The sequence below is a fragment of the Aedes albopictus genome, chromosome 1 (genome assembly GCF_035046485.1).
Source record: "Aedes albopictus strain Foshan chromosome 1, AalbF5, whole genome shotgun sequence".
In the NCBI taxonomy this organism is placed as follows: Eukaryota; Metazoa; Arthropoda; class Insecta; order Diptera; family Culicidae; genus Aedes; species Aedes albopictus.
The window spans coordinates 294858656-294873841 of NC_085136.1; the positions used below are offsets into that span (position 1 = coordinate 294858656).

Below are 15186 nucleotides of genomic sequence, written 5' to 3' on the forward strand. Positions count from 1 at the left end.
CGTCGCCATCGATGATGATTGATCTCAGTAGTCGGTAGATCATTGGGCCGAGATAATTTTCTCCAAATTTGGGCGGTGCCGAGCGTTTTGCCGGATCGATTCGATCGTATGCAGGCATTGGAGGCCTTGGCCTTCGGAGCTGATTTGTGCGATGAGAATATTTTGTATAAATTTGTACGTTGTTGACTAATGAGTTTATGGCGTCGCGGAATGTTACACCCAAGTTGGAAAATCTTGCAATACTAGTATTACTGAAAGCGAACAAAGACCTTATAAGCGTGCTATGTGACAAGATTCAAAACGATCTAGACTTTCTGCGCAGTTTTTGACATGGCTATTAAGTTGGTATTGAAAATTATCCAAATTGTCCTGGAGGAAAGATCCTAAGATATTCAGGCTCTAGGAAAGTATGTATTCGGTCTACTGTTGCTAAAGTCATCAGTCTATATTGGGTTTCTCATTAATGTTTAGACTACTGTGCTAATTTGAGAGTCCACTGATTCAACATTTCCCATTGGCATTTGACACTAATCAAACTTATTTTGTTTATCCGCTGTGCATCCGACGCCCCTGTCATGAACTCAACCGAACATGTGTATGCCAGACGCTGCGAAGTCGTGTGCGAAATTCGACTGTGATGATAATGAATTTCGGCCGAGTCTAAATGGGTGCAAATGTCGCAATATCCGTAAAGCTAATTTTCTCACAAAAAAACGTGGTTTGTTGGGAATACTGATTATCAATAGATTTTGGAAGTATCTTAGAGTAATGTTTATTCCCAGCCATCTAGAGATGTATATTTTTCTTCACTACTTGTGGTAAACGTATCCATAATAGCTACCCAGCACCTTTTCTATGCAGAATAACATTTTATATTTTGGGATGTTATAGATCATCCAAACTCCTGGAGTTCAGTCCTTTGAATACATAACAGTATAAGCAGATGTCTGCATATCATATAGAGATCTTAAAACCCACTCCGGAACATTTTAAATATGGGATTCCAGGTGAACTAAACGACCATGTGATTTAAATGATAATAGAGTAGAAATCTACTTCGTCATATGCGTTAATTCCCGTCATGCCATACGGATAATTTCCAATAATTATACATCGAAAAAAAAAATTAACTATTGGTCTGTTTCAAGAGCAAACTTATATGTCTCCGACGGATTTTGGGCCGCTGAATCCGAATCCGGGCTCAGATTTGATCCAACATGTCACAATTTTGAGCTATACCTCAATTTTTAGGGCAAAAATACGATTTTGGGCTTTTTTTTACTACAAGCCATTAAGCATGGAACTATTTTTAAGCAATCAAAAGGTAAATTGATCAATAACAATTACATTAACGATTCTTGCAAAATCTTTCGTTTTACAAAATCGAATTTGATAGTTTTAAGCAATTTTTGTTAGTTACGTTATTTCCCATACAAGTGATTCACCAAAAGTTACATGCAAGTTTACTTATCAACATAAATTGCTTAAATCTATCAAATTTGATTTAGTAAAACGAAATATTTTGCCCTATAAATTGAAGTATAGCTCAAAATTATGACGTGCTGGAGCAAATCTGAGCCCTGATTTGGATTCAGCGACCCAAAATCTGTCAGCGACCCAAAATCTGTCAGAGACCTATAAATTTGCTCTTGAGACAAAAAAATGTTGCGCTGTGTTATCAACCATGTTTGCTGAGCCTCCCTGTAGACTAATATATAAATTATTTTTGGGACATTCTACTACTCAGGACTAAACTTGTGATCATATTAATGTTACTTAATAAACATTCAAAAGCCTTTTTAATTGATATTAAATAGGCATATTTAATAGGCATAGTTAAACTCTTTTTTAAATTTCTTCGGGAATCGCCAATTTCTCAAAGTTTATAGAACATCTTGGGTTTTTTTTTTAATTATTTTCGCAGTTTCTTCGGAGACGTCTTCAACACATCCTTTGTAACCTTCTCTGGTAATTCGTCTGAGAATTGATTCGATAATAACATCAGGAACTTCATTAAAAGCATCTTTAAAATTTATCAAGTAATTCTATTGGAAATTCCTCCAGTAATTTCCTGGACGATTCCTTTTTGCAATTTTTCGGCAAATCTATTCTGGATTTCTTAGGTGAATTTTACATAGGTTTTATTCAGGAATTTCTGTGAAAATATCCTTCATAAAGATTACTTTACTTGCTGACCAACTGTTCTGAGCAATTCGCTCAGCAGTTTATCTGGAAATTTCCTTAGACAATTTCTTTGTAAATGGCAATTTCTTTGGAATTTTTTTGAGATTTTTTTTAAGAATCGTAAGGCAAATTCCCTTTGAGAATTCAAGGTTTTGTTTTTAATTCTTCCGGTAATTCCGTTAGGTTTTTTTTTTTCAAACATACTTTTGGAAACTTCTTTTGGATTTATTTTTTAATTAATTTGGCCAACTCCTCTGTAAATATTTCTGCAATTTCGTCAGGAATTATTTTACAAATTAAGAAGTTTCTTAGGAAATTTTTATCTTTTTTCCTTTGAAATTTTTTATTTAATTCATTTGAAAATCCTTGAGTTCAGTCTAAACGTCTCGCGCTTCCAGTTTAGTCTGAACAGTCTCGCGCTCTGGACCAGAGCATTTCGACGGCGGCGGACCCAGCGTGCATCAGTGTGTAATGGGATTTCGTGCGGGTGCCGGTGTCGCGTGCTTTTGCTTCGGTCGTTCGATTTTTCTTTTTCCCTATTCGGAAATGAGCATTTCGTTGTGTTGCGTTTTTTGTAGCAACACTGAACGATCACCTGACGTGGGTGATCAGTTGTTTGCTTCTTATATGAAACGAACAATAGTGCGTCAGCTTGCATGTTCGGTCGTGTCATTTGCAGTTAAATATTTGGCGACTAGCTTCCGCGGTTCAATTCGAAATATTAAGTGACCACCTGACGTTGGTGATCGATTGTTTGCTTTCCGAGTGAAGCGAATAATAGTGTGTTAGATTGCATATTTTGTCGCGTCGTTTGCAGTAAATATTAAGCGACCACCTGATGCGGGTGGTCGATTGTTTGCTTTCCGCGTAAAGCAAACAATAGCGCGGCAACCAGCATGACACGAAGGTCATATTACTTATCAAAGTGAATCTAGACCCAACGATACCTTTCCTACTAACAAACACTCCTTCCTGCAGCCTTTGGTGGAGTCGCAGCGGTAAACGCGGGCCTTCACTTAACAAAGGTTGCTACTTATATTCCTTCCCTCTTCCAACCTGACTGCAAGGACGTGGCCGGCGCCGTTATTGTACCGTTAAAGAGAGTCTCTGAAGCGTGCACAGTGAGAATATTGACCACTCCCAGTCAATTATTCAGTTGATTCATTGTGCAACTGTCATTGGTTCGGGTCAATCACGGAATAGCAACCATAGATGTGTGCAGTCAGTCTAAGCTAAGCTAAGCTAAGCTAATTCATTTGAAAATCCTTCAGAAATTTCTCGAACAGTTTTTTGGATATTTATTCGAAAATTTATTTGAGAATCCTTTCAACATTTTTTTTAATTGGCAATTCCTTGTACAGTTCCAATGCAAACTCCATCAGCAGTTATGATTGGTAATTCATCAAATTCCAAAAAAATGTATAAGAAGTTTCCAAAAGAATGACCGAAAGTGTTTTCAAAAAGATTGGCGATAGAATTCTGAGGAATATCCAAAAGGAATTGTGACAGGTATTCCCAAAAGAATGGCCATAGAAGCTTGCAAATGAGTTGCCGAAAAAGTTTTAATTACATTTAAAAAGATTGGTAATGGTAAGGAAAGTAAGGGGACTTTAAAGGAATTCTCGAATAAACTGCTGAAGTATTGCACAAGAAGTTTCTGAAGAAACTCAATAAAATACAAAAAAAAAATCAGAAAAAATTAAATATAATTACCGAAAAAAATCCTAAATTAAAAAAAGGATTCCTAAAAAAAATGTCAGAAAAAAGAACCACTGTAAAAATTTCACCATGATTTGGGTGAATCTATTTTTTGGCAATTTCCTTTGAAATTTATTAGGCAATTTGGTATGAAATTCCTTTGGAAATTTCTCAAGTAATTAATTCCAATGGGAACAGTATAAGCAATTTTGATTGGAAATTCTTTAAATTAAAAAAAAAAACGTTCCAAAAACTTCCAAAAGAATTACCGAAGGAATTTTCGAAGAGATTACCGGAAGAATTCCGATAAACATGCAGAGCGAACTTTTGAAGGAAATGCTAGAAGAATAGCCGAGAAAATTTCCAAACGCATAGCCATAGAAATTTCAAATGAGTTGCCAAAATTTTTAAAGAAATTTTTGAACAAAGTTTGGAAGGAATTACCGAGATGTTTTTCAAAGTAAAAGCCCGATGATTTCTCAAATCAACAGCCGAAGATTTCCCAAGCAGTTTCTGAAGGAATATTTGATTAAATTACAGGAAAAATCAATAAAAATACTGATGGAAGTCCCTAAGAAATTTTCAAAAGAATCCACTGAAAAACTTTAGTGGAATTACCGTGATTTGGGTGAATTTAGAATTCTCTTACAATTTTTTTTAGATGTTTCTTAGAAAACTTCTTTGGGACTTTCATATGAAAATCCTTTGAAAGTCTCTCTAATAAAGACAAATCAATCAATCAATCAATGAAAATCCTTCGCAAATCCTTTTATTAATTTCTCAAGCAGATTTTTGAAAATTTCTTCTCATTTTTTTGAGAATTACTTTGATTAATCATGTGGAAATTGACAATATCTTTTGTAATTCCAATGCAATTTCCATAGGCAATTTTGATTGAAATTCGAAAAAAACTTCTGAAAAATTTCCGAAACATTGACCGAAGGAACTTCCAAAGAGATTACGATAGAAATCCGAATGAACAATGTGAGGGAACTGTGGCAGGAAATCCTTAAAGAATTGCCGAGAAAATTTCCATACAAATGGCCTAGGAACTGGGTTTTTAAATTTTGTAAAATGTATTGATTTTTTTAATTTATACGAAAGAGCACTTTTTTCTGAGTCACTACGATTTTTTTTCAGATTTTTAGAAATTTATTTTGGCACCTTAAATCCATTTCAAACATTTTTTTTGAAATCACTGCTTGACAGCTGGCCCAGTACAAAATGCGACGAGGGGTGATTCGACAAATCGCTCTCATACAAACTTCAAATCGATTTTTAAATAGGTTCCCGGGGATAGAAAATCATGAAAATTTGGATTACGGCTCAGTTTGGAATGCAGATTCAAAATATGCAATTATCTCAACACCGTTTAAGACGCCAATTGTTCTAATGAGTGGCAAGTGATGTTCAAGAAGTTTTGAAAGGAATTACCGAAAGATTCTCCTAAGGGAATGACTAAGGAATTCTCAAATTAACAGCCGAAAGTATTTCCCAAAGAATTGCCAAAGCAGTCAGTGCCTGAAGGAATATTCGATTAAATGAAAAAAAAATCCATTGAACAAATTTAAGTGGAACTTCCGTGATTTGGATGAAACTGTATTTCTTTCGGATATTTTTTTAGAAGTTTCTTAAAAATTCGCTTTCAAATTCCCTCGGCAGTTCCTCTAAAAATTTTCAAGAAGTTTTTTGGAAATTTCTTTGGAATTATTTTTGTAAATTTGTTCACATTTTTTTAAATTTCTTTGACAATTCTTTTGGAAATTGGCAATCTTTTTTGCAATTTCAATGCAAATTCCATCGGTTATTTTGATTGAGATTTCATGAAATTCCAAAGAAAAGACCTACGAAATTCAAAATTGGATGCTTAAGCTGTGAGAAGTGATAGTTATTACCAAAAATTGTCGGACCGAGAGAAAAAAAAGTCAAAGCAACATCCAAAGGAATTTTTTAAAAACAAATTCAAAGAAATGGTCCAAAAATTTTCCAAATTATTTCTTAAATTATTTTTTTAAATTATTTCTAAAATAATTTCCAAAATAATTGACGATGAAATTATAGAAAACTTGTTGAATTAATTCAAAAAGAAATTGTCAATGGAATTCTCAAGGAAATTGTTAAAGGAATTTTAAAGATACGGCCGAAGAAGTTTAAAAATGCATTATGGAAAAAAATCATAGATATTTCCGAAGCTGGTATCTAGCACATGTTTGAAAAAATTGCTGAAAGGGTTTTTAAAGAAATCCCGGAAGGCTTTTTCACCAAAATTTCCATTTGCGGATTTGTTCAAAATTCGAAACTCTCTAAGTAAGCATTTTAATCACTGTTGATTTGGCATATCTTATACGACTTTATACTTAAAACATACTTCAATAACGAATGATCTGAACTATGTTTTTGCGCAAGGTTGTTGTTGATGGTTCAAAAGTCATCCGTTTTAAAAATCAAACTTTTGGAAAAAAAATCTGAAAAATACGGTTTCTTGTTATATCTGTGAATGATGTAAACAATTTTATGATAGGGTAACGAACCACTTGGGCAGGGGCCGGTATTTTGGGCACTCTTCGCTATAACTCAGTCAATTCCAAACCAATTGACTTGAAATTTTGTACACGGCTAGATAGTATACGTATCTCATCGCGTTCCAAAAATTGTGTCAATTGCTTCAGAATTGGCTGAGTTATAGCAGAAAAGTGCCCAAAATAGAACCCCTGCCGAGATGGTTCCACTTCCCTATGTTTTATTCTGTGAGGTTATCTAATTCAAATTAAATAAAATATCGAGTCAAAAATATAACATATTCTTCTTTTATTGGGCTGGAAATTCTCGGAGGGCTCCTACATCAAACAGATAATTCCGGAAAGCCAATGATTCCGACAGGATGCCGTTGATTCTATGCAGACTCGAAACTGGAACTTCTTTAAAGATTTTTTCTTGGTATTGCTTCTTCATTTCTTCCCACAGATTTTTCCGAAATCCTATCGGCATTTTATAAGATACGAACAATTCTTTCTGGGATGTCTTATTGAGATCCAGGATTCCTGAATTCCTACCGATTTCTCCTGGAGTTTTTCACGGGGAGCCTGCAGAATTCTTCTTCCATATGTTCCCAGAGTCTCTGGTGGAATTTTTCCCTGGAGTTTTCTCATTTTCGAGACTTTTCCATTAAGTTGCTTCCAGCATTTCTTGCAGTTAACCTCTTGAATTTTTTTCTGAGATCTTCCCGTAATTCACGAATTTCCTACCTGAAATTGTCCCGGAATCCTGGGTATTCCTTTTGGGATTTCTCTAATAGTTCCTCCCAAAGCTTTTGCAGTGTTTTTTTTTCAGGAGTTTTTTTCTCGAAATACCTCCTGGGACTACCTTTGAAATTCCTCGTAAGAGATTTTCGGTGGAGAATTTGAATGAATTCAGATGAAATCTTGTGAGAAACTCTGGGAAGACCCATTAGAGAAATCTCGAGAGGACTTCGGAAGAAATCCTGATAAAGGGTCATGACTAGGTTGAAAATCTGAAAGTGAAATGAAGTGTTAGGGAAGTCCCAAAAGGAAATCTGAAAACATTTAAGAGAAATCCCAAGAAGAACGAGGAACTCTGAGAGATACCCCCCAGAAAACCATTTGGAAGAAATCTGTTGAAGAACTTCAATAAGAAAAAATGTTGAAAAAGCCTTAGAACCTTAACTCATGGACTTCTTTTGGCGATTTCTTTCAGGTTTTTTGTTGTTCTTTTTTTTTCAGAATTTCTTTCAGTGATACTCTTGATTTTTTTTTCTGAGATTTTTCCTAAAGTTCTACCTGGAATTTTGGATGTTTTTCTGGAATTCCTTTAATGGTTGGCCCTCAGAGAATTTTTCAAGGAGATTTTCTTGGAGAATCACAGAGGAAACCTACGAGGAAACCTACGAAATTTGTAAAGAAGGAAGGAATCCAGCAAGAAACATTGATAATATATCGGGAAAACCTCTGCAGGAAATCCCGGGAGTATCCTGCAGACGTGAAAAATTCCTATGGAGAAGCACTGTTAGAAATCTCAGGAACAATTATCAGAAATTCTGGAAGGAACACCAAAAAATCTCGGTTCAGAGTTTTTCTAAATGCAAATATTAAAAGAAAATCTCTGGATGAAAATTTGGAAGAAACTTTTGAAAAATTCCTGTAAAAAACACACCGACAAACATCTAGGAAAATAAGCGATAAATTCAAGGAATAACTTCGAGAACAAATCAGAGCAAGAATCCTGTATGAAACAGCGATATAGGCATTGTGGCATTGTGGTAGAAACACAAGAAGGAATTCAAGGTAAAATCTCTCCAAGCTTCCCGGGAGAAGCTCTCCAAGCATCCCAACAGATCTCTCCAAGCATCCCGAGAGAAGCTCTCCAAGCATCTCAAAGAGCTCTTCAAGCTTCCCGGGGCAGCTCTCCAAGCTTCCCGGGAGCAGCTCTCCAAGCATTTCAAAAGAGCTCTTCAAGTTTCCCGGGGCAGCTCTCCAAGCTTCCCATGAGAAGCTCCCCAAGCATCTCCAAAGAGCTCTCCAAGCTTCCCGGGAGCAGCCCTCCAAGCTACCCGGGAGAAACTCTCTAAGCTTCCCGAGAGAAGCTCTCGCAGCTTCCGGGAGCAGCTCTCCCAGATTCCCGGGAGAAGCTCTCCATGTTTCCCGAGAGAAGCTCTCCAAGCTTACCGGGTGCTCTCCGTGCTTCCGACAAAATCTCTTCAAGCTTCCCGGGAGAAGCTCTCCAAGCATCCCAACAGATTTCTCCAAGCATCCCGAGAGAAGCTCTCCAAGCTTCCCGGGAGAAGCTCTCCAAGCATCTCAAAAGAGCTCTTCAAGCTTCCCGGGGCAGCTCTCCAAGCTTCCTGGGAGAAGCTCTCCAAGCACCCCGGGAGCAGCTCTCCATGCTTCCCGGGAGAAACTCTCGCAGCTTCCCGGGAGAAGCTCTCACAGCTTCCCGGAAGCAGCTCTCCAAGCTTCCCGAGAGAAGCTCTCGCAGCTTCCGGGAGCAGCTCTCCCAGATTCCCGGGAGAAGCTCTCCATGTTTCCCGAGAGAAGCTCTCCAAGCTTACCGGGTGCTCTCCGTGCTTCCGACAAAATCTCTTCAAGCTTCCCGGGAGAAGCTCTCCAAGCATCCCAACAGATTTCTCCAAGCATCCCGAGAGAAGCTCTCCAAGCTTCCCGGGAGAAGCTCTCCAAGCATCTCAAAAGAGCTCTTCAAGCTTCCCGGGGCAGCTCTCCAAGCTTCCTGGGAGAAGCTCTCCAAGCACCCCGGGAGCAGCTCTCCATGCTTCCCGGGAGAAGCTCTCACAGCTTCCCGGAAGCAGCTCTCCAAGCTTCCCGAGAGAAGCTCTCGAAGCTTCCCGGGAGAAGCTCTCGCAGCTTCCCGGGAGAAGCTCTCCAAGCTTCCCGGGAGAAGCTCTCCAAGCTTCCCGGGAGAAGTTCTCCAAGCTTCCCGGGAGAAGCTCTCCAACCATCCTGTTGGAGGCTAGTCCACCATGGCCACGCAGGCCATAGCGAGGCTAGCTCCGTCGATGCCTGTTTCTTAATAATAAATAAAAATAAAACGCTAGACATCTTCCATCAAACTAGACGGCTGCCGACTGATACCTCAATCTGCAACCGCCACACTCTTTATTCCATTCAGGTATATACAATTCAACATTCTTCTTCTAAACTTCATACCTCTGCCATCTCTCCAACAATTGTACCTACCAACAATACTGCAGCCATTCACGTACCTGAAGGTTCGACGCTACCCGAGCGTTCAACGCTACCTAACTTCCAACACTCCTCCTTAGCGTCGCAACCTTCGAACACGATCACCTCCACCTGGCTCGAAGCTCCTCCTCACTCCAAGTGGCAAGTGGCCCAACTCCGACGCTTGCACCAGCCAGTTCCGAGCTCCGACCAGTTCCATTTCGAGCTCCACCTTCCATGTTGTCTTGAATCACTCCTCCTGTCGCCAACCTCTTCGTCCAGGTGCGACCACCGAGCTGCATCCGATCCAACTCACAACAGTCCTCGAGCTCCGTCCGGTGACCAGCCAGCAGTCATCCAGTTGACCCGTATCGCCAACTTTCCCATGGATCCTGTCCTCCGTTGCAGCCAATCCATCCGCCCAAGGATCCCGTGCTGCGACTCCGCGACTTATGCGGCCGATCCTTCTCCCGGTCGATACGTGCTGTGGAACACGCTCCTGGGCCCATAACCTGTTGGAGGCTAATCCACCATGGCCACGCAGGCCATAGCGAGGCTAGCTCCGTCGATGCCTGTTTCTAAATTACAATGAAAATAGAACGCGAGACATCTTCCATCAAACTAGACGGCTGCCGACTGATACCTCAATCTGCAACCGCCACACTCTTTATTCCATTCAGGTATATACAATTCAACATTCTTCTTCTAAACTTCATACCTCTGCCATCTCTCCAACAATTGTACCTACCAACAATACTGCAGCCATTCACGTACCTGAAGGTTCGACGCTACCCGAGCGTTCAACGCTACCTAACTTCCAACACATCCGAGAGAAGCTGTCCAAGCTTATGTTTAAATTTTGCAGATTGTGTAGCATTTATCCAATGTATCCAATGTATTATAGTTCCAATCATGAATCTTACTATTTTTTCCATTTTTTTCTCTCCATTTCCAGAATCAACCAAATCTCGCGAGCATTAACTCGGTCTTCTGAATCCAATCAATTCATTGCGCAACCATCGAACCGGAGCAAATTCCCTCAAGGCACCATTATATTGCATCATTACGCGAGCTGAAATCGTCGTACAAGCCAGAGAAGAAAAAAAAAAGTCGAAAGTGACCATCAACAGCGCCAGATCCAATCCCAAGCCCCAATCTAATCCAGGTCCCGAGCTCACTCGAACTCACGTTATGCCGATACCATACGGCTCGAACAGAAGCCGCGGAATCATCAGCACCAGTAGCAGCAGCAGCAGTAGCTAAATCATCCAGCTCGAAGACGGGGTCTTTGAAGACACCACCAGAGAAGTGCAAAAGTGAAGTGCGTTCCGTTTGGGGGGCGTTGTCGTGCGCGAATTGTGTGTGCCAGTGCCAGTGCAGTGAAATATCGGCGAAACGGCGCCACCAGTTGTGGGGCGGAAATCGGCTTCATTGATTCGGTGCACGCGGTTGAAAGTGAAATCATTTCGGGTAAACCCCGCCGCCGCCAAAAGGAGCACGAGAGTGAATGATCCCATACATTTGCAGTGCAGCAGCACTTTGTTGAGTGGTGTTTTAATTGAATACATCGGCGGGTGTGCTTTTGCGCTCGAGATTGTGTGGTGAATTGCCCCGGAGGGGAAGAGAATCGAGAATATCTTTCGGTGGGTTTGAAGAGCCGCGCGTGAAGAGCTAGCGAATGTTTATCCATTCCATCAGCAAGTGAAGATTACACGGTGATACACTCTTGGAAGAACTTCCCATGTGGCTCAGGTGAACTGTTTTGAGTCGAATGGGCTTGAGGAGGTTCTTAGAAGCGTCGCGAAACCAAAATTTAACCCTCGAGCAGTCGCGTCTTTGACTACCTGCAACGGCGCCACGCTCACGCTGTGTATCACAAGCGTGTATTTTTCATGGTGCGTGTACTCAGTACACGACGCGAGCACTCCCGGGTTAAGAATTATGATTCTATGACGGTATTCATAACCACCTCGAAACCGATTGGACTTAAAACAGTTGTTGTAGATTGTAGGTCTGGTCAAGATCAAGTGATTATAATAATAAATTTTGAAACATAATCATTAATAGTGATCGCCTAGACTAAGACGTACAACTCAAAACAAGTCACTACGGAAGTTTTTTCATTCTCTTGAAATTTGTAACACAGTGTTATCTACAGCGCAGCATCAGAAGCCCCAAGCGGTGAAGATTAGAGCCAATTGAACGCGAGTTTGTGCGCGCGTGTTCCAAGAATTTGTATTTTGCTGAGAGAAGAACCGCGTGTGTCGGTTACCGAATGTGATTTCCAGCTGATTGCCATCATCACTTAACGACGAATACGGCGCGGCGCGACGATATGATCATCATCAGTGTATCTTCATCATCTCCTTAAATGCCTGCCTTGAATAGCAGCTGGCCACCACCACCGCAGCAGCACTACTGCTCGCCGAAAGGGGAAAGAAAACAAACAGCCCACTCACTTAAGAGAGTAATCGACTGCTGCTGATTCGATTACCTACCACCTACACGGTGCAGTGCAAGGCGAGAGGAAATCTCTACAGAGGGGAACACGGGTGGCGGACGTACTGACATCCAAACCAAACATACACACCGGACGGGAACACCAGCACCAGCAGCACCACCGGTGAACAGCGACTGCTGCGGCGGCTAATTTGGACCAGTTTCTTCTTTTCGGTTTAACGCGAGAAATCGCTGGCGGAATTTTTCGTGGGTGCGATTCTGTCAACAAAAGGCCGCCAACCTGGAACTAATGGAATTAGAGAACATCGTGGCCAACACGGTCTACCTGAAGGCGCGCGAAGGTGAGTGCGGGGTGTTGGAATTTAGATTTAGACCTAAATTTGTGAAAATGAAATTTATTGATGGATCACGATTACGTGGTCATCTATAGGACGATTTTAATTTACAGAGATTAAGATAGCCCATCTCAGTCGTTTTTACAGTATGAACAGATAAGGATCTTTCGAATGCCTTGATTTGAATCATTCACACCTGGATATCCTGCGAATATTTAAAAGATATATGACATTGACATATAACAATATAGAGTACAGACAGGGAATGAGCTCCCAGAGAAATTCCTAAAGGAACTCATAGAGGATTGCCCAGTAGAGCTAATGAAGAACCTTCCAATGTAATTATTCAAGGAATCTCCTGAGAAAATAATGGAAAATTCCTGGAGAAATTCCCAGTAGAACTTCTAGAAAAATTCTAAAAATAAAATACTAGTGAAATTCCCGGAAGAACTCAGAGAAATTTCCAGTAGAACTCCATGAGAAACTCCCAGTGGAACGTCTAGATCTTGAATAATTCTTGGAGGAATTCATAGATGAACTCCCAGTGGAACAACTAGAGGCATTTCCGAAGGAACTCCTACAGGCGGAGTAACTCGCAGAGGTATTCTAAGTAGAACTTTTTAAAGGAAGCCCTGTGAAAGATAGGAATTCCCAGTGAAATTTCTAGAAAAGTTTCCCAGTAGAGTTCTCAGAGAAATTCCTAAAGGAACTCCAGGAGGAATTCCCAGAGGTACTCATAGAGGAATTCTCAGAAGAACTAATAGAGTACTTTCCAGTGTAACTCCTACAGGAATCTCCAGGGAAAATGAGGTTAAATTCGCTGAGAAATTCCCAGTAGAACTCCTAATGAAACTATCAAAAAAAAAAAAAAAAACTAGAGAAATTCCTGGAAGATCTCAGAGGAATTCTTAGTAGAACTCCATGAGAAATTCTCAGTGGAATTCCTAGAGGAATTCCTAGAGACATTCATATAGATACTCCCTGTAAAACTCCTAGAGGAGTTTTCGGAGAAATTCTGAGAGAAAATCCCGGAGGAACTCCAAGAGAAATTCCCGGAGGACCTCAAAATGGAAATCCCGGAGGAGCTCTTAGTTATTCCCGGAAGAATTTGTAGAGAAATTCTCGAAAAAAATCTTAGAGAAATTGCCGAAGAAAGAATTTCCAGCGGAACTCCCGGAGGAATTTTCTAGAAACTTCTGGGAAAATGCCCGGAGCACCTCTTGGAAGAATTCCCGCAACAACTACTGGGAGAAATTCCGAAGCAACTCGAGGAGCAATTCCCGAAGGAACTCCTAGAAGAATTTTAGAAGTAACTCTTCAAGGAATTCCCGGAGGATCTGCTAGAGAATTTCTTGGGATTTCCAAAAGAATTAGTGGAGAAATTTGAGTTGGAACTACTACAGGAATTTCCGGAAGAACTTTTGCAAACATTCTCGGAAAAAACTCTTGGAGAAATTCCTACTGCGGGAATTCAGGAGGAATTTCGAGCGAAAATCCTGAAAGAATTTTCGGGAAACTCTCGGATGAATTCCCGGAGCAACTCCCGGTAGAAATGAACTCGAGAAGCAATTCCCGGAGGAAGTCCTGGAGGAATTCCCGAAAGAACTGCTAAAGCAATTCCCAGTGTAACAGCTGGAGGAATTCTTGGATATACTCCTGGAGGAACTCCTGTATGGATCTCCTGAATTTGCCAGGGAAACACCTTGATCAATTGCCGGAGGGATTCACGGAGGAACTCATGTACCATTCCCGGAGGAACTCTTCCAGAAATTATCGGAAGAACTCCTGGAGGAATTCTCGGGGAAACATCTGAATCAATTGCTGGAGGCATTCCCAGAGGAATTCCTGGTAGAATTCCTGGAAGTATTTCCGGAGTAACTACTAGTGCAATACTCGGAGAAACTCCTCGAGGAATTCCCGAAGGAACTGCTGGAGCCTTTCCCAGTGGCACTGTTGGATGAATTCTCGGAGGAACTCCTGGAGAAATTATCTGAGGAACTCCTGAAGGAATTCCAGGGGAAACACCTGGATCAATTGCCAGAGGAATTCACGGTGGAACTCCCGGAGGAATTCCCGGAGTAATTTCTAGAGCAATGCTCAAAGGAACTCCTGGAGGAATTTCTGGAGGAACTAATGGAGCAATTTCCAGAGGAATTCCTGGAGCAATTCTTGGTGTAACTCCAGGAAAAATGCTGGAGGATGTCCTGTAGATATTCTTCTAGAAGAATTTCCGAGGGAACCCCTGTATAAATTCCTGGAGAAGTTCTTAAAAGAAATGTCTGGGGACCTCCTGGAGAAATTCCCGAAGGAACTCCTGGAGCATTCTCTGGAGGAACTCCTAGAGCGATTCCCAGATGAAATCCTGCAGCAATACCCGAATGAACTCCTGTAGCCATTCCCGGAGGTACTCCTGGAGCCATTTCCGGAAGAAATCCTAGAACTATTCCCAAAGAAACTCCTGGAGTGAATCCTGCTGGGATTTTCGTTGGAACTCCTAGAAGAGGAATTCCCGAAGTAACTTCTAGGGCAATACTAGGAGGAAATGCTGGATGAATTCCCGGAGGAACTGGTGAAGGATTTCTCGGAAGAACTCCTGTACCATTCCAGGAGGAACTCCTGGAGGATTTTTTTGAGGAAATCCTGAAGGAATTCCCTTGTAAATACTTGGATCAATCATGGGATCAATTGTATGAGAAACTCACGGAAGAATTCCTGGAGTAACTTCTAGAGCAATACTTGGAGGAATTCCCGGAGGAACTACTGGAGCAATTTCCGCAGGAACGCCTGGAGCTATTCCTGGAGGAACTCCAGGAGCA

The 15186-nt window shown here is 40.9% G+C and overlaps 1 long non-coding RNA gene across 7 annotated transcripts in view; it reads left to right on the top strand.

Annotated features, from left to right (window-relative positions):
• Nucleotides 1-15186, top strand: part of LOC109414753 (uncharacterized) — an 85405-nt gene that overhangs the window by 52495 nt on the left and 17724 nt on the right. The window contains exons 3-4 of one of the 7 annotated variants that reach the window (XR_009996566.1): nucleotides 10531-11327; nucleotides 11722-12376. This is a non-coding gene — a long non-coding RNA (uncharacterized LOC109414753). Of the gene's footprint in view, nucleotides 1-10530; nucleotides 11328-11721; nucleotides 12386-15186 lie in introns of those variants that run through there. The other 6 variants (XR_009996560.1, XR_009996564.1, XR_009996562.1 and 3 more) reach the window with 6 other exon arrangements.